Here is a 20,734-nt window from a genome sequence, read left to right as displayed (position 1 = left end):
TATGTTTAAAAGGACTTCACACATGTTTAACCTATATTGGATTACTTGCTGTCTAGGAAAGGGGGGAAATCATGGAACAAGAGTTACTGCAAGGGTGAATGGTGAAAACTATCTTTACGTGTATTTGGAAAAATAAAAATACTATGGAAAACTTTTTAAACAGTCGTCTTGGGCAGCTTAGTTGGCATGGCCTGAAGTCAGGAGGATACAAGTTCAAATCTGTCCTCAGACACTAAACACTGTTTTTCCATGGGCAAGTCACTTAACCCCAACTACTGCCTCACCAAAAACAAAAAAAATTAGTGTATTTTCGTTTAGCTCTGGGAGACACAATCCAGGATAGAAGTTTGGGGAAAAGATGCTAATGAGCAACATAAGCAAGAAGGAGAAACAAGGGAGTGACTGCTAGTCACAATGTGGCAGATAGTGTGTGTGGGTGGGTGGGGGGTAGAGGGAGGGAGGAACCTACACCATGTATAGAGCATCTGAGGATGAGACATGATAGGCAATGGATGCTTGAGCTTGCCAAAGATGATGGAGAAGATACCTCTCTAACCCTGTCTCAGCATCTTTCTCCTCTTCTCAGGAAGTGATTTCTTATTCTAAAGCCCACCTACAGCTTAGCTTAGGCTCTCTGAAGCTATACCTTTAATTTGTTTAAATGCCAATTTGACAAAGGTTGATAGACCATGAGTATTATGTTTGTTTCTGCAAAAAGAGACCAAAAAAAATATATGCAACTACAATAATATAAACACTAAAACACTAAACCAAAACTCAATGCTGTAATTCTAGTGACTAATCTTACTCCTAAAAAATAAGTGAGGGAATGCACTATATTCATTTTGTGGTAGCAGTAGGGGACTATGGGTATAAAGTACTGCACATACTGTCGTATGTAACTGCTATGTCAGTTAGCTTTCCTTGTTTTGCTTTGTTACAAAGGAAGGCAGAGTATAGACCAAAGTACAACAATAGGACTCCATTTTGAATAGGGGCTCAGGAGCTATAAGAGAATCTTGTTATATCCAATTAACCTCTGAAAAGGAGAGAAAGAATAAGTCATATGGATCCAGTCCTTTTAGCCCCCCATCCTAAAAAAGTGGTCTTTAAAAGTAGCCTCCATCCTGTGACCTTTCTCCTCTGTTCCCTTCTATGCATGGTCATTAAGATTCTCCTGCACAAATAGAGTAGTCATGACCAATGGGAGGGAGGAAAGAATGGCTTGAAAAGTCAACAGTGTTCACATTCTATGGGGAGAGTGGGGTGCACATGGGGGTCAGGAGAAGAGAAGGTAACACACATACGTGATTCAAGGGCAAGCTCCCACAAGAGATAGGAGATAAAATGCATAAGAGACCGGCTTTGGCCAAAAGGGTCACCTATTCATCAGTCTAGAGAAAAAGAGGAGAGAACTGAGAAGTATGATATTGAAGGAATCTGAAGTATAAACTTGAGAAGATGAAGTCACAATGGAGGGCTTCCATTTTTTTCCAGTAGGAGAATGAATCTTCTGCTAAGGTAGAGGAGAGGGAGGGGAAATATAAAGGTAGCTTAAATGCAGAAGAGAGGATTTGAAACAGAAGCTATGAGATAATCTGGAAAGAGCAAAAAGATCAACTTCCAGTGAGACTGGAAAACAAATCTGTAATGGATCCAATCACCTTGCGACTACAAGACTGAATAGCACAGGACCAAGAATAGAGAGCATATCGTGGGAGAAATAAAAGGTTGGGGTTTAGAAACTGACAAGTCAAGAAAAGCTTTCTATACTTCTTTCCTTTCTTTTCTCACCTCCTCCTCCCCCTTTACAATCCCTTGCATTGTTTTGTCTCCACCACTTTGACTAAAACTATTCCTTCCAAGGTCACTAAGACTCTTTTACTGCTAAATGTTTCTTTTTTAGACTTCTCTGTAGTATTTGACACTTGTCCAAGCCTTCCTCCTCATGTTACTGTGACAAAGGGAAGATACTAATCTGACAAGATATTGTAAAGCTGAACAACTCCGTTAAAGAGTCTGAAGGGGAAGAAAGACCAGAGTAAAAGGGAATAGCCTGGTAAAGTAGGAAGGGGTGAAGTGATGCAAAGCTATATTAAAAAGGGAAAATAAGTCCCACAAGGATAACAGTTAAGAGATGGACATGAGAAGATTATGGCCCAAGAGAGGAATTTCAGAGTTTTGGTTTAAGGATATGGTACACTTACTTGTGAGTGACGACAAGATCAATGAGATGGAATGAAAGCATAGATGTGGGAAATAAAGGCGATTGATAATAAATCAAGAAGCAAGGGCATTTAAAGAGATAAACAGCATGTAAGCAGAAGTTCCCCAAAGTAAGGACAGAGGGTGGTCCACAACTTAGATATCAAACTTAAGAAAGAAGATAACTAGGGTCAATAGATTACAGCAATTGAGCTCTAAATCAGATGATCTGTCTGCACAGAGTAAGGAACAAAATCATGCCTACTGCTTTCTCTGGCCTAGCCTGAGGCACTGAAGGAGGCAGTGGCCATAGACACAGTGTCTTCTAGAGGAAGCCAGGATTTTGTGCCTGAAAGAACTTGGACAAAGTGTGAGGGAAAATGTCTAATATGAAGTCATTTGTTACCCTTAAAATACAATGGAAGGCTAGGACAAAGATAGAAAGAATCTGACTAGAATACAGTCTATAAGTTAAGGAACAGTATCCTAGGAACAATGACAGCTGAGAGGGAATAGGCCAGATGGCAAAAGACCTAAGGCTGGATGATATTTATGGTCAAGTGAGGTTTAGTTGATTTATTCACCCTCAAATTCTGCCTCAAGGTCAGCTCCAATGTGGAACTGATTGGGGGGGGGGGGGAGAGAGGTGAGAAGGGATGGGGTGTGTGAAGTGATATCAGGTCTCTGGCTTGGGCAGGACTTGGTGACAAGAAGCCTGTATTTGGGCCTTGATCTTGGTCCTGCTCCAGGACTGGTGGCAAGGATACGGAAGGCTGGATGGGAATAAAAAACAGAGGACAGCAATATAAACCTTCTAAAACTTACAACGCACTGGATATATATATATATATATATATATATGCACTGTGTCTCATTTGACCTTTAAGACAACTGTGAGGTAGGTATGATTCTTCCCATTTCAAAGATGAAGAAACCGAGATTGAGAATTAAAATAACTTGCCAGTGTCACACATCATTCAAAGCAGCATTTGAATCCAAGCTATCTGGTCTCCAAGAACAGCATCCAAACGTCATGGCTGGCTACTAACAGTTAAAATCAAAACTTAGGTCTAATGTCTGAAGTCCAAATCAAGCTCTATTTCTCAAGGAACTAGGACTAAACAAGCATATTTTGCTTTCTCTATGAGGGGAGTAGGTAGTTTAGAACTCAAATTTTTAAAATGAATATAAATAAATTGTTTTTACATATAATTGGAAAAATAAATTTGAATAAGCCTATCTCCCCTCTGCTTTAATCCCTACTTCAAATGCTGATTTCTGAATAAGACATTCATAAAAAAGTCCACATTTTTCTCATTCAAGTGACCAGTGACTAGAATGTTCTGATCAGTTATGGCCACAAGTTTAGGAATAATACAAGCCACAGGATACTCAGGAAAATTAACTAGAATGGTGAAAAAATTGGACACTGTAGTCTTTACACTACACACACAAAGACACGTTACATATATTTTATGTAATATAAACAGTATTTATGTGAATTATGACAGTTTCCCTTCAAGGGAGCCATTCTTGTGTCTTGTTTGATATGGAGAATTCTAAGGTATAAAAACCCCAGTTTATTTAGGGTCAGATCTCCAAAGGTTTGGTAGAGTTCCTACTGACCTGCTAGACATTCTTCTGACCTCCTGCCCTAGTGAATGCAAAAGTGGCATGGGGAGTATTTTTATTTAAGTGTATCCTTTTTATTAGAGTTACTTTTATTGTATTTTATCCATCCTCAAGGCTGATTCACTGAACTGGCCCCATCACTCTTTGGCCCACAATAATATTTAGTAGGATTAAATGGTAATGATTTTGTGGTTTTCATGGTGGAAGTGGGGAAAGGGCCATGCTGGCAAAAATATAGTCTTAGATGGACACATGACTGGTATTTTACATCTACAGCACTATTAGGCCTACATGGGAAGCCTTAATAGAATAAGGTGGCTCCCACTGATCCCGTAAATATTAGCTCAAATTGCTCAAGTTTGACAGGGAGAGTAAAAATATTTTGAAATCTAACATGCCCTGACTCTTACTAATACTCTTAGAAAAGCTGGATCAACAAAATAAAAGAAATGAAAACAAAATGTCTGCATATTCAGTAATAAGAGATAGATACACTTTTGGTTTGTAAGCCTCATGCCTTGAAGGCAGAAAGGCAGTAAATGGCATTGGCAACAACTCAGGTGAAAGCACAATGTTTATGTAGGGGAAGGAATGGGATTGATAGGTTACTGGTGAGAATTAAGACTTCTGACTCACAGAGGTCCCTCTAGAAAATATGTTACATCTTGCTGATGGTAGGTCTATTATTGGGGATGAAAACCAAAGCCTGAGTGTGGTTGAGAATTTGAAACTGTGGTACACAGTGAGAAAGTCAAGCTTATCCTATTACACCACCCTGGAGTGGGATTTCCTCTACAAAGGAATCGGGCAGTAGGTGGCTTTCACCCATGCAAGAAACCTGGGAATCTAGAGAAGTTTAAACAGCAACTTAAACCATTGGAACAATGGTTGTTGAGGGTGTGAGCTAATGGAAGCAATGTGTAATCCCAGCTGCAATGTCATCAGTTTGTCAGACTTCACACATCCCCTTTGGGAAAGTCAGTTAAATCAATTAGAGGCCCCAGATAGTTATCCTTTGTCCCTTTTTAGTGGCTAAGATGAGTTTTGTATACTTGGCCCAATAAAAATGAATTCCATCTTTAGGTAGTTTCCTAGTGGGGTCAGCAAGGTAAAATTTCTAAAGTGACGGGTCTGGTAAACTTATAACACCTCACCCCACCTCCTCTACCTCTGACAAGCCTGTCAGAGGCAACTAGATTTCACATTCTGGGTGGAGCCGACATAAATAGAACACGCTTTAGCTATGAGTCTCACTACCACACCTACATACAGATCAGGACAGAGCAATTCATGAAAAGCAAATAAGAGACCAGGATGGCCCCAGAGGCTTTCTAGGAAAATATGGTCTCTCATACATAGGTGCTCAAGGGATGATGGGTATCATCTTTTTAGATGAACAGTTTCAAGAAAGATCACCAGTCTATTTCAGTAAAATATCACGCTATCTGATATCATGATGCTTTTATTTAGCCTAAACTTAGGACATTCCTCAAAGTCCCCACCCAACCTGATCATTACAAAATTACTCAAGTCTTTTTATGGCAGACTTAAGGACTCAGACCAAGGATTCTTAACTTCCTTTGTGTCATGGACTATTCTTGGCAGGATGGTAAGAACTATGGAGATTTTCTCAGACTGTTTTTAAATGCCTAAAATATACAGGATTTCAAGGAAAATCAATCATGTAGAAATACAAAGATTGAAATATAAAAAATGAAAATAAAAAACAAAAAAAAAACCAAAAAACAAGTTCACAGACCTCCACACTAAGAGTTCCTATTCTAAAGAAAGAGTCAAGTTTCCCCTGAAGCTCAAACTATTCCAACTGCAAGACCAATGGTGATGATCACTGCCCAAGTGACAATAACTTGGAAGGAGACAGGGAGTCAAGAGAGAAACCATCAAATACATAAGAGGCTATTAGATACACTGGCAATAAAGTATTATACTGAAGACTCTTGATGAGTCCATTAGGGAACCCTAGTTTCTACTGAGAATTTTGGAAACAGGGTTACTGAAGGGAGCAGTATCACTGCTCAAGAAAAGATGGGTTAAAAAAAAGTCTAGGAAACAGCTGAGGTGGCTAATAATAATAGCTAGAACTTACATAGTACTTTAGATTTGCAAAGCCACCTAACATATATTATGTCATTTGATTCTAACATCTTTTTAGGTTGATGCTTTTAGGCCCCTTTTACAAATAATTAAAGAACTTAAGTGACTTGCTCAGGTTTCACACAACTAACAGAAAGGATTTGAAGTCATGTCTCCCTGACTCCAAAGCCTGACTATCTGCTGTACCATCAAGCTGCTTTCCTGTAATCAATGTAAATATACTGTGGGAATGGATACGATGAAGGGGAAGAGAAGGGAATAATTATTTACATGACACCTACTTATGTGCCAGAAACTGCTAAGCATCATCACACTCGATTCTGATGGGTAGATACTGTTATTATCCCCATTTTACAGATGAGGAAACCGAAGCAGACAGCAAAGTGACCTAGAATAAGAAGGGAAATGATTAAGGAAAAAAATTTTATCAAATTTTTCTGAAAAAGGCTTGGCATCCAAGATAAACAATTAACATATATAAGACCAATAACCATTTCCCAAAACTTAAGGGATAATCACATAGTTCTCAAAAGAGCTGCAAACTATCAACAACAAGACAAATCACCAGTAACATGAGATATACAAACCAATATAACCCTGAAGCTACATTTCATACCCTACAAACTGGAAAAGAAGATAAAAAATGTCAATCAACACTGGAAGGGTTGCGGGAAGATAGGGACACAGGTACATTATTAGTGGAACTGTGAATAGAAAAAAAGCATTTTAAAAAATGGTTTAAAAGTATGCAATAAAATTACTGAAATGTCCAGACCCTTTACCCAGACAAAAACAAGTAGTGCTTATAATAACTCTCCCAAAGGAAAATAAGGACTTATATGTCTTTATTCACAAGAAAGTTCTCTCACACTCCAGCACTACTTTTTTATGATAGCAAAGAACTGGAAACAAAAGGAGATGCCCACTGATGGGAGAATGGCTAAACAAACTGTGGTATGTGAATGCAATGACATTATTACTGTGTTTTAAGAAATGATGACTGTCACTTCACCAAATGAAAAATGGTCAAAGTATATATGAATTGACAGTTTTCAAACAAAGAAATCAAAGCTCTCTACAGTCATAAAAAAATGCTTTAAATCAGTATTAGAAAAATGCAAATTAAAAAAAAAAAAAAAAACTTGAGGTACTACTTCACAAGTATCAGATTGGCTAACACGACAGAAAAAGAAAATGATGAATGTTGAAGAGGATATGGGAAAACTGAGGCACCAACATACTCTTGGCAGAATAATTCAACCATTCTGGAGAGCAAATTGGAATATTACAAGCAGTCAGGAAAAAACAATTCAAATACCAAGGAGCCACAATAAGGATCACTCAGGATCTAGCTGCTTCCACATTAAAGGATCGAAGGGCCTGGAATCTGATATTCTGAAAGACAAAAGAATTTGGAATGCACCCAAGAATTAACTACCCAGCTAAGCTGAACATTTTCTTCCAGGGAAGAAGATGGACATTCAATGAAACAGGTGAATTCCATTTATTCCTAATGAAAAAACCAGAGCTGAACAAAAAAAAAAACTGGCCTCCAAATATACGACTCAAGAGAAGCATAAAAGATAAAAAGAACTCTTGAGAACTGTATTTCTGTTATGGGCATACATAAAGAGCACATGTATAATTTGATTTTACTGTTATAATACAAAAAAAGTAGAAATGGAAAGGGGATAGTATCAGAAAAAGGGAAAAGGGGAGATAAAAAGAAGGAAAATACATCCCATGAAGAGGCAACGGAAACCTATCATATCTGAGGGAATTTAGGGAGGGGGAGGAGCATTGTGTGAAACTTACTCTCATCAGATTTGGCTCAAAGAGACAATATTAGACATAGTTGGTTTACAGAGAAACTTCTCTCACCTCATTAAAAAGTGGGAGAGAAAATGGGAAAAGGAAAAGATAAGGGAAACATATAAGAAAGGGGAAGGGACTCAAAGGTGGTAGGAGGGATTCTAAGGAGGGAGAGCTGTGTGAGGCAAGCGGTACCCATAAGTTTAATACTGGGGAAGAAGGGGAAGGGGGGAAAGAAAAAGAAAAGCATAATCTGGGGATAATAAGATGGCAGGAAATACAGAATTAGTAGTTTTAACCATAAATGTGAATGGGATTAACTCTCCCATAAAGCAGAGGCCTATAGCAGACTGGATCAAAAGCCAGAACCCTACATTATGTTGTTTACAGGAAACACATTTAAAGCAGGGTGATACATACAGAGGACAGTAAAAGGCTAGAGCAGAATCTACTATGCTTCAGGTGAAGTAAAAAAAAGCAGGGGTAGCCATCTTTTTCTCAGATCAAACAAAAGCAAAAATTGATCTAATTAAAAGACATAAGAAAGGAAACTAAATCTTGCTAAAAGGTAGCATAGACAATGAAGCAATATCAATACTAAACATATGCACCAAGTGGTACAGCATCTAACTTTCTTAAGTTAAGAGAGTTGCAAGAAAAAATAGATAGCAAAACTATAACAGTGGGAGATGGCAACCTTGCAATCTCAGAATTAGACAAATCAAACCACAAAACAAATAAGAAAGAAGTTAAAGAGGTAAATAGTATATTAGGTATGATAGATCTTTGGAGAAAACTGAATGGAGACAGAAAGGAGTATACTTTCTTCTCAGCAGTTCCTGGAACCTATACAAAAATCAACCATATATTAGGACATAAAGACCTCAAAATTAAATGCAGAAAAGCAGAAATAGTAAATGCATTCTTTTCAGATCATGATGCAATAAAAACTACATTCAACAAAAAGCTGGTGGTAAATAGCCCAAAAAATAATTGGAAACTAAATGATCTCATCTCAAAGAATGATTGGGTGAAACAGCAAATTATAGACACAATTAATAATTTCACTCAAGAAAATGACAACAATGAGACATCATACCAAAATTTGTAGGATGCAGCTAAAGCGGTAATATGGAGAAATTTTATATCTTTAGAGACTTACTTGAAAAAAATAGAGAAAGAGAAGATCAATGAATTGGGCTTGCAACTTAAAAAACTAGAAAAAGAGCAAATTTTTAAAAACCCAATCAAATGCTAAACCTGAAATTCTAAAATTAAAAGGAGAAATTGATAAAATTGAAAGTAAAAAACTATTGAATAAATACAACTAAGAGTTGGTTTTATGAAAAAACCAACAAAATAGATAGACCTTTGGTAAATCTGATTAGAAAAAGGAAAGAGGAAAATCAAATTGTTTATCTTAAAAATGAAAAGGGAGAACTTTCCACCAATGAATAGGAAATTAGAGCAGTAATTAGGAGATGCTTTGCCCAATTTTATGCCAATAAATTTGAAAACCTAAGTGAAATGGATGACTACCTTCAAAAATATAGGCTTCCCAGATTAACAGAGGAGGAAGTCAATTGCTTTAAAAGTCCCATTTCAGAAAAAGAAATAGAACAAGCTATTAATCAACTCCCCAAGAGTTGAAAAATCCCCGGGACCAGATGGATTTACATGTGAATTCTACCAAACATTTAAAAAACAATTAACTCCAATGTTATATAAACTATTTGAAAAAATAGGGAATGAAGGACTCCTACCAAATTCCTTTTATGGCACAGACATATTAGGTACTGATACCTAAACCAGGTAGATTGAAAACAGAGAAAGAAAATTATAGGCCAATCTCCCAAATGAATATTGATGCTGAAATCTTAAATATTGGCAAAAAGATAACAGAAAATCATTCCCAGGATAGTACACCTGAGCAAGTAGGATTTGTACCAGGAATGCAGGGCTGGTTTAATAGTAGGAAAACTATTAGTATAATTGACCATATTAATAATCAAATTAATAAAAACCATATGATCATCTCAATAGATGCAGAAAAAGCATTTGATAGAATCCAATGCCCACTCCTATTAAAAACACTTGAGTATAGGAATAAATGGACTTTTCCTTAAAATAGTCAGTAGCATCTATTTAAAACCATTAATAAGCATCATATGTAATGGTGATAAATTATAATTATTCCCAATAAGATCAGGAGTTAAACAAGATTGCCCACTATCACCATTACTATTCAATATTGTATTAGAAATGCTAGATCCATCAATAAGAATTAAGTAAGAGATTAAAGGAATTAGAGTAGGTAATAAGGAAACCAAATTATCACTCTTTGCAGATGATATGATGGTATACTTAGAGAACTCCAGAGATTCTACTAAAAAGCTATTAAAAGTAATCCACAACTTGAGCCAAGTTGCAGGATACAAAACAAACCCACATAAATTATCAGCATTCTTATATATCACTAACAAAATCCTACAGAGATACAAAGAGAAATTCCATTTAAAGTAACTGCTGATAGTATAAAATATTTGGGAATTTATCTGCCAAGAGAAAGTCAGGAACTATGAGCAAAACTACAAAACATTTTCCACACAAATAAAGTCAGATCTAACTAATTGGAAAAATATTAAGTGCTCTTGGATAGGTTGAGCAAATATAAAGATGAAAACACTACCTAAACTAACCTATTTATTTAGTGCTATACCAATCAGACTCCCAAAAACCTATTTTAATGACCTAGAAAAAATAACAAAATTCATCTGGAAGAACAAAAGGAAAAGACTTTCAAGGGAACTAATGAAAGAAAAATCAAATGAAAGTGGCCTAGCTGTACCTGATCTAAAACTATATTATAAAGCAGCAGTCACCAAAACCATTTGGTATTGGCTAAGAAATAGATTAGTTGGTCAGTGGAATAGGTTAGGTTTACAGGATAAAATAGTCAATAACTTTAATAATCTAGTGTTTGACAAACGCAAAGACCCCAGCTTTTAGGATAAGAATCCACTGTTTGACAAAAACTGCTGGAAAAATTGGAAATTAGTATGGCAGAAACTAGGCATTGACCCACTCTTTAACACTCTTAACAAGATAAGGTCAAAATGGGTTCATGATCTAGGCATAAAGAATGAGATTATAAATAAATTATAAGAACCTAGCATAGTTTACCTCTCAGACTTGTGGAGAAAAAAGGAATTTATGACCAAAGAAGAAGTAGAGACCACTATTGATCACAAAATAGAAAATTTTGATTATATTGAATTAAAAAGCTTTTGTACAAACAAAACTAATGCAGACAAGATTAGAAGGGAGACAAACTGGGAAAACATTTTTACAGTCAAAGATTCTGATAAAGGCCTCATTTCCAAAATATATAGAGAATTGACTCTATAAGAAATCAAACGATTCTCCAATTGATAAATGGTCAAATGATATGAACAATTTTCAGATGAAGAAATCGAAACTATTTCTTGCCATATGAAAAGCTGCTCCAAGTCATTATTAATCAGAGAAATGCAAATTAAGACAATTCTGAGATACCAATACATACCTGCCAAATTGGCTAGAATGACAGAAAAAGATAATGCTGAATGTTGGAGGGGATGTGGGAAAACTGGGACATTGATACATGTTGATGGAATTGTGAATACATCCAGCCATTCTGGAGTTATTTGGAACTATGCTCAAAAAGTTGTCAAACTGTGATCCAGAAGTGTTACTACTGGGCTTATATACCAAAGAGATAGATCTCAAAGGAGGGAAAGGGACCCACATGTGCAAAAATGTTTCTGGCAGCCCTTTTTGTAGTGGCTAGAAACTGGAAATTGAATGGATGTCCATCAATTGGAGAATGGCTGAATAAATTGTGGCATATGAATGTTATGGATTATTATTATTCTATAAGAAATGACAGGCAGGAGGATTTCAGAAAGACCTAGAGAGACTTACATGAACTGATGCTGAGTGAAGCGCGTAGGACCAGGAGATTATATACTTCAACAACAATACTCTGATGATCAGTTCTGATGAACATGACTCTCTTCAACAATGAGATGAACCAAGTAAGTTCCATTTGTTCAATAATGAATAGAACCAGCTACACCCAGTGAAAGAACTCTGGGAAATGAGTGTGAACCACCTTTCCATTCCCTCTGTTTTTGTCAGCTTGCATTTTTGATTTCCTTCTCAGGTTAATTTTACCTTATTTCAAAGTTCGATTCTTCTTGTGCAGCAAAATAACTGTATAGATATGTAAACATATATTGTATTTAACATATACTTTAACATATTTAACATGTATTGGTCTACCTGCCGTCTGAGGGAGACAATGGGGGAAAGGAGGTGAAAAGTTGGAACAGAAGGTTTTGCAACTGTCAATGCTGAAAAATTACCCATGTATATATCTTGTAAATAAAAAGCCATAATAAAAAAATTAAAAAACAAAACCCATGAAATATTAAATAAATAAATAAACTGGTTAAATATTCAACAACAAAAAAGGCAAACCATTTAGCCTTTCCCACCACACCATGGTTGTGATGAATACAGAGAAGCACAAAAAGATCTATACAACAAAATGATGGAAAGTAAGCAGACTATGAAAAAAATATATACAACTACAATGTAAATGGAAAGAACTATATATAGGAAAATCAAAAGTGCATATTACATAATTATAAAGATGCTAACACAGCTCAAAAAAAAGATAAAAGAGGACATTCCCACCCACCCCTTAATGAAAGTGGGAGGTCAACAAGTGTTGCACATTATACATTTTGGGCCAATATTAATATCAATGACAGAATGGAGACTGAGCAGGCAGACAAAAAAAAAAGAAAAAAAAAGTTTATTAAGCACTTGTAATGTGTCTGGATGGCGTCCATCATCATTTTGGTCCTGGTAGTTATGTCATGTTGTGGTGAGCACAGGAGGATATGATCTCCTAAACTAAGGATGAGTCAATCTAATTCTATTCAATGATTCTCCTAGCATCAGAGCATCCACCTTTGAAAGACTGATATGATTCCATGAGGTTCTTGGTTGGGAAAATGGAAGTTTCTCCTTAGTGTAATTGATATTCAGGATATGGCACTACAGTGCCAGTTAAGTCTACTCCATGGCAGGCACTAACCAAGGTTTTGAAAAACATAACCTTCCTCCTTTCCTTATGGGCCCTCTTCCCTGCTCCCCCACCGCTTTACCACAAGATTAGATCTGCTGTCACCCAGAGGTTTTCTATTGCCAGAAACCTCCTCAAAAAACTGGTAGAGTTATTGAACACTGGAATAGCCTCGTAATAACAGCTCTGTAAACAGAACCTGGATTATTAGGGTTGACCGTTCTTCCTATTAGTCTGAGGAATTAGCATTACCAAAATCATAATGGGGTCACAAAGAGTCAGACACAACAGAAGCAATTCAACAACACCAAATGGAGGGGGGGAAGGGTTCCACACTCTAACAGTTTTTATTTTGTTTTGTTTTAAATTCAGCCTCTAGGAAAACTTACCTGAGAAGACTTTTAGACAAAATGCCCTTCATTGTTCCATCACCTACAAAGATGCCCAAGTCTCCAGGATTTGTCTCCTGACAAAATTCTATAAACCAGGGATTTGGGTTTAGGCCTCCCTTCTGTTTCCCAGTGTGGTTAGAACTCCTTTGTAGCAGAGGCTTGCAGAATCATAAGGAAGAACTGCAGGAAAGTGAAATTGTTTCCACATCTTTATGGGGACTATGAAGTTAGCTGGAAGAAAGGGAATCCTTTAGCCTATTCTATGGCCACCCTGAGTGTTAAGATGAATGTTCACCAAATCCCTGAAAGAAGCAAGCCTCAAGAGAGTTCTCTAAAGAAGCAAAGATTTAGCATCATCTTCTGATGAGATCTTCAGGGAAAAGAAAGTTTTGCTGGTGGAACAGAGAACAATAAGGGGGTAATAGCACAGTATGAATCCCAATATGAACTCAGATTCAAGACAGGTTGCACACAAGAGGCTTAGAACCTCTTAGCTACCATACCACACATGACCCTGACCAGTGAAAAAAGACAGGATGATCAGAAATGTTGGCCTTGATGCTATTGCCTTGCTATTCCTGGTGCTGGTGCTTCTCCTGTTTGTTTGTTGTTTTTGCTGAGGCAACTGAAGTTAAATGACTTGCCCAGGGTCACACAGCTAGGAAGTGTTAAGTGTCTGAGACCAGATTTGAACTCAGGTTGTCCTGACTTCAGGGCTGGTGCTTTATCCACTGAGCCACCTAGCTGCCCCAGCCTGTTTTTTTTTTTGTTTTTTTTTTTTAAACCAGGATGCCTAGTCTGAATTACTCCTGATATTAATCCACTGCACAGATTTTCACTTCTAAGAAAGATCTTTTGATGTGATGTTTTTTACCTTTTAAGCAGCTGCATTAAGCTGCTGCTCCAGCGTTGCTTATATTAGGCTTCTTTCCAAGGTCAGAAGGCATTTTAAGATCATTTAAGAAGTGGAAGGTCTCCTGGAAAATTTTTGAGACTTTAAAAGCAAGAGATGGGAATTGAAATGCATCTTGGATAAAACCCTGCCATGTGAAACATGCCCCGTAAGATAATTCCTATAATGATTCCAGAAAGGCAATGGCTTCCACAGTGCTTAGGGGTAACTAGGCCTCCTACCATAGCTCACACTTTCCTTCCTCCATCATCTGGTCTGTTTTCCAGTCAGTAGATTCTATTATCAATTAGAAACTGCATTTGCTAAAATGGCGTAACAAAGACAATAATTACAAAACATTTCACCCCCAATCCTGGGTCATCCTCTCCCACAAAGAGGCAGAGAGGAGTCAGGGGGTTGAAGGAGATTCGACACTAACTTAAAGCACAAAGATACTGGGGCATACGTATAAGGAATAAGCTAACAAGAAAACAACTCTGGGCCAGTCAGGCCTTGATATGCCTTCTCAGACTCCTCACAAAGATTCGCTGCAGGGGTGAAGCACCCACCAGAGTCAGTGATGGAAGAGCAGAACACTGCACCTATGCATAGAACAGAGTACATGTCAGAGAAGCACCCAGCAGCACTACAGAAGAAAAACTTTACCAGCGTACATTATCTACACTGAACATTCACAGTATTATTCAAAAGTAATTGTAGATGGTATAGTGAAATACCTAAGACATACTGCAGCAACATCCAAGGATCCATTGGAAGATGGACTAGAGTAGGGAACAAATTGCAGGTAAACATCCCAGCAGGCTACTGGAACAGTCCAGACATGAGTTGATGTGGTTCCACAACAGGGCAGGAAAAGTCACAGGAGAAACAGGGGCATAGATGATATTGCCAAAGAAGAACTGAGGTCTTAGCAAAGAGGATATGTTGGTCAGTGGTGAGGGGGTAGGAATGAGGAAGACATGAAAGATAGTCAGGTGTCAAGGAAGATACAAACTACAGGCCTGGATGACTTGAAGATGATGATGTTCTCAACAGGAACAGGGAAATCAGGAAGAGGGCAAGATTTGTGGAGAACAATGAGTTCTGTTTCAGACATAGTTTAAGATGTCAATGAAACATCCAGTTCAAGATATCCAAGAGACAGTTGGAGATATGAGAATGGAGCTTAGCAGAGAGGTTAAGGATAGGTAAAGTAATCTGAGAATATGAGTACAGAGAGAGCCAAGAGAGAGGACAGAGCTTTGGAAGATACCCAAAGTTAGAACATTTCACATGGATAAAAATCCAGCAAGGTTAACGGAGGTGGAGGAGTGGTCAGACAGTTAAGAAGAGAAACAGGAGAGAGCAAGGGCATGGAAGCCTTAAGAAGAGACAATGAGCTATAAATGAGAAGAACTGGACATAAAGGAAGCCATCATAAAGTGAAAGGAACAGAGGAATTATCTTTCAGACCTATGGAAAGGGGAAGAGTTCATGACCAAATGAAGGTTACAAAGGATCCCAGAAGGTAAGCTGGACGGTTTTGATTTTATAAAATTAAAACATTTTTAAATGGCTATAAAGAACCCTTGAAGTACAAAAGGCTAACAAAAGAATGGCCTTGGATAGCAAACTGCAGCAGGGAGATTTAGGGGAATTTCCTACAATATCTGAATAGATTACTGAGAAAGTTGATTCTCACACTAGTCACAGGCAAAGAAAAGCTCCATCAAAGATATAATACAAGAGATGGAGTTACAGAAAATTGTGAGGGAGATAAATGTTAAATAAGCCTGATTAAGACTTTCTTCTAAGTGAAGATTTTAAGAGTAATTCTCACTTCAGCTAAGTGAGGGAAGATGACAAACATTTAACCCTAAGAATAAAAAAAAAAAAGCTAAAGAAAACAGAAAGAAAGGCACTAAGGTCAGAGACAGACCTGGTGGGGAAGAAAGAGAAGAAAGCTTGCAAGAACAAACTCATGTTTTGCTAACTCTAGGGGTCTCTGCTCCAGCACCTGTCAAATCAAAGCCGGCACCAAGACGGCTGTCTGTCTTCAGAGCTTGTTAGGAAGCCATTACAAACACTCATCATCCTTTTAGGTGGAATGCCAGAGGCTCAAATGGAGTCTTACCAATCTCAGCAGAAAGCAGCAGCAACAAATTCCTTAGAGGGGGAAAGGGAGTTCAGTGAAGTCTCCCAAGTCAGTCTCTAATTTGACCCTTCCAGATCTGCACAAATAAAATCTCTGCACTCAAGCCCTAATAGTATTAGGGAACAATGGGAAACAGAACTGATTAAAAGAATTATAATTTTGCAAAGAATGATATTTGAAAAGGGTGCTAATAATCTACTGACATTCTTTTTAATTTCAAGAAAAAAAATTTAAATTATTCTTTGGAAAATTCTCTTGAAAATTTAAGCACAGTACTAATCTATTCAAGACTTGAGAGATAAATAATTATCCTCTAATTCCCTTGCTTCCTAAAGACCACATATTCTGTTTTATTTTAGTATAACATGCCAGTTATAATGTCAGTTTAGCAAGTCCTAAATATATGATACACCGAAGTTATAATTGTTAGTTGACAAACACTAAGCATCTACTCCATGCTGGACATTGTGCTAAGTGCTCAGGACACAAAAGAAAGCACAAAGGACTCACAATCTAATGGGGGAAGCCAAAAAACAATAATCTACAAATTCACAAAATTTTGGCTGGGACTTGAACAAAGCCAGAAGGTGGCAATGAGAAGGGAGGGCATTCCAGACATGGGGGAATACCAGGGAAAATGTCTGCAGACATTCCAAGAGCTGGAATGTCTTTTTTAAAGAACAGCAAGGAGACCAGGTCACTGGATTGAAGAGAAAATAGGTTATAAGATAGAGAAAGCCTAGAAAGTGGGGAGGGGAGACAGGAAGAGATGGTGTCAGATTATAAAGAACTTTAAATACCAAACAGAAGATTTTTTAAAAATCTGATTCTGGAGATAATTCCATGAATTTTACTTTTTTAATTAGGCTAAATTGTAGATTTTATAGTAAAGGTGGTTCATATTTTAATTAGCAAGATATTTTCCTAATATAGAATTTTAATTGCTTTTTAATTTTAAGCAGTTGTTAAACTGTGACTTATAGCTCATACATAAGAAATTGTGTGTATAACAATTTTTTTTTTACATTTTCTGAAGTTTCAGTATTGTCCGCCCTCCTCTTTTAAAGAAAAGATTAATAGCTATAAACATTTTGTTAGGAGACAAAAAAAAAAAAATAAAATAAAAGGAAATTATGAGAAACTTTTGCCTAACTAAAAGCCAATTTTTATTGACAACTTAAGTGAAATGGATAGTTATAAAAATATAAAATGTCCAAATTAATAGTACAAGAAAAAAAAAATTAAATGATCTCAGAAAAACAAATTGAATGAGATATAACTGAACTCCCAAAGGAAAAAAAAATTCCCAATCCAGATGTTATGAATTTACAAATGACTGCTATACAACAGTTGAAAAAAATAACTAATTGTAATATTATATAAGATACAGATATAGACTTGATAGCTAAACCCAAGGAAAAGCAGAACAGAGAAAACTATAAGCCCATATGCTCAAAAAATATTAATGCAAAAATGTTAAACAAATAATAGCAAAAAGGCTACAGCAACATATCAAAAACATTATGTACTATTACCAGGTGGGATTTATGCCAACAAGTTATGACTAGATCAGTAGCAGGAAAACTAGCAACATAATAAATCATAACAAGAACAATAAGAATTACATAAACATATCAATAGATACAGAAAAGCTTTTGACAAAATACAGCATCTAGTTCTGATCAAAACACTCCAAAACATACAAATAAGAACCTTTCTTTAAACTATTATCTATATAAAACCAAAAGCCAGTATCATATTTAATGAAGATAAAATAGAAGCCTTTTGATAAGATCAGGGATGTCTATTATCACCATTTACTATTTGATGTAGTGTTAAAAAATTTAGGTATAGTAAGAAAACAAAAAGAAATTGAAAGAATAAGCACAGGCAAAAGGGGAATAAAACTATTGCTTTGTGCAGATGAGACAGTGGATTATTTAGAGAGCCCTAGAAAATGAACTTAAAAAAAAAAAAAAAAAAAAAAAAAAAAGAAATAATTAGTACCTACAGCAAGGCTGTAGGATATAAACTAAATCCACATTAATCGTCAACATTTTTTTTAAATTACCAACAAAAAACCCCAGCAGCAAGAGATAGAAAGAGAAATCTCATTCAAAATAAGGTAAAGGAAAAGAGGAAGCATTTAGGAAAGTGTCTACTATGTGTCAGGCATTGTGCCAACACTTTATTCCATTTTATAGATGAGGATTCTGAGGCAAACATTAAGTGACTTGCTCATGGTCACATGACTAGGACATGTCTGACACTGGATTTGAACTCATTTTCCCAATTCAGGGCACATCACTATCCACAGTCTTATTAGACCTGCTTAATTTAAGAAGTACCAGATGTCTAAAAAAACTAGAGTCTCCTACAAAGATGCATATACAGAAACTATGTGACTACAACTATGATACATTCTTTCTAGACATAAATAACTGAAGAAATCTGTATTGTATGGGTGCGCTGAGCCATCATGAGTTCTGATTAGGATATATTGGTTCTGGGATACCTATGAGACATGGATGTAGAAATGGAGCTCTGTAGAGAAACTGGCCTTACAGAAAGCGACCTGCAATTGATTTCCTCTAAACATGGTACTTGGGGAGTAGCATGGGACAACAGAAAAGGCACTGACTTAGGATTCAAAAGACTCGGCTTCAAACTGCACCTCTGACATTTGTTACCTGCATGTACTCAAGTCACCTACTTGAACCTGTGGAGATCTCAGTTTCTTTATCTGTACATTGAAGAAGATGGCCCAGGTACCCTTTCAGGTCTCCGGGATCCTCTATGTGACTTTAGATGCTCCAGTCCCTCCTTGAAGCCTTTCTACCTCTTGTTTAATGAAGGGGAAGTTGGGGTGAAGATCACCTCTAACAATAAGGTCCCTTATCATGTCCATCATCAAATTTATTGACTATTTAATCATCTCCCCAGTAACTCCCCCCACCCAGGAGTAACTCCTTAATCAGCTACATTCAGATAAATTTTAACCTATTTTCTTACAAGCTTTAAAATTATAAAGAGCACCATTTACTGATTTTTTTTTTAAGATATTGATCCTAAAGAACATTAAGGTTTTATTTTCTAAATTCCAGACTAATTAAATCCAATGAAATAAAAATTTAGTAATAGCCTGAAATGTGCTAAGCCCTCTTATGGGAAGGCAAAGATGAAATATCATAGAGCCCACGCACTGGGAGCAGAGGTACAATGTCTACACAGATAACTGTAAGAAAAGGTAGGGAATGATTAGGGTAAAGGAAAAAGATACTGTCCAAGTGTTCTGGGAAAAACTGAGCAGAAAAATAACAGTTTTAGCTGGGAGGAATCAGGGAAGATTACATTGGCAAGCTTTGAAGGACTAAAAGGAATCTGAAAAGCAGAGATGAAAAAGGTCCACATGCTGGAAGAGAAGATACCTGAAGCTGTAGAAGCTAAACTGATCACCAAGAGAATGAATGTGGAGAGAGAAAATTAGAGGGCCCAGGGCAGAACAGGCCCAAGATCAAGCTGTCTTTTCCTAACTTACATGACTTTCTGAAAATTATTACTTTCACTGTCTTCATCGCTTTTGTTTTTGCCTTCTGAACCAGCCACCTGGGTATCAGAGCACTGGGGGGGAGGTAGGGGCAAAAGAGCAGAATAATAGGAAGAAGTATACCCAGGTGCTGCCCCGAGATCTATAAAATGCATCAGATTGAAGACTGATAGGGAAATGCAAGAAGAAGTTAGAATGAGGAAATAGAGGGATCCTTGGATCACTGAGGCCAGACTCTGTCCAGGAGGGGATATGAAGCACTCCAACTCCAAAGCAGCTGGGCACTAGGCTCAGGGATTCATCCAAACCCACACTGTTGCACAGTGAGAAGGTCATGGAAATGTGTCAAGTGATATCTTTGTCTCCTACTCCCTAGTCACAGAGCCAAGGTCAGAAATCCAGGGCAGATTGAAAAAGAGGACTTGCCTGATGGAGTGGTGTTCTAGGATAAGGAACAGTCACAGGCCCTAATAAAAGTTCAAAAGCTCATAGGAGTGGGGTAGCTTGGACCCCAGAAAAGGAATGGAGTCTGAGCTACAGTCTGGGCTGAAGCCTACAGAGGAATAATGAGGGCAGGAATCCCAGACCAAGAGGAAACCTCGAGTTCCATTGCTCTGAACTAGAATCATGAATGGGGTCATAACTGTAGGGGAGTTCAGAAGCAGTCTACTAGTGTTCAGACTGAACAGAGAACAAGAACTTCTGGAGCTCAGACCAGAATGGCAGCAATTGGACTCTGTGCTGGATCAGACCCCTCTGGGTGCAGCGAAAGCTTGAAGATCTCCAGTTGTCCCCGAGATCCTAGGATATCAAAGCATTCAATAGTCAAAGAAAGTACCAACAGGACCAA

General features: G+C 37.2%; 1 protein-coding gene across 27 annotated transcripts in view; it reads right to left on the bottom strand.

The window, feature by feature from the left end:
• The window catches only part of FRMD7 (FERM domain containing 7), a 77,412-nt gene that overhangs the window by 41,089 nt on the left and 15,589 nt on the right, over nt 1-20,734 (bottom strand). For 11 of the 27 annotated variants that reach the window (XM_074277701.1, XM_074277700.1, XM_074277699.1 and 8 more), the window contains 2 exons: nt 11,728-13,470; nt 6,234-6,340 (listed from right to left, as the gene is read on the bottom strand). The exons of 10 other annotated variants lie outside the window; for them this stretch is intronic. The gene's annotated coding sequence lies outside the window, so the exon portion shown is untranslated. The remainder of the gene's footprint in view (nt 1-6,233; nt 6,341-11,727; nt 13,471-20,734) is intronic. 6 more of the 27 variants (XM_074277696.1, XM_074277705.1, XM_074277715.1 and 3 more) reach the window with 2 other exon arrangements.

The sequence above is a fragment of the Sminthopsis crassicaudata genome, chromosome X (genome assembly GCF_048593235.1).
Source record: "Sminthopsis crassicaudata isolate SCR6 chromosome X, ASM4859323v1, whole genome shotgun sequence".
In the NCBI taxonomy this organism is placed as follows: domain Eukaryota; kingdom Metazoa; phylum Chordata; class Mammalia; order Dasyuromorphia; family Dasyuridae; genus Sminthopsis; species Sminthopsis crassicaudata.
This window is presented reverse-complemented; position numbering and strand designations above follow the sequence as displayed.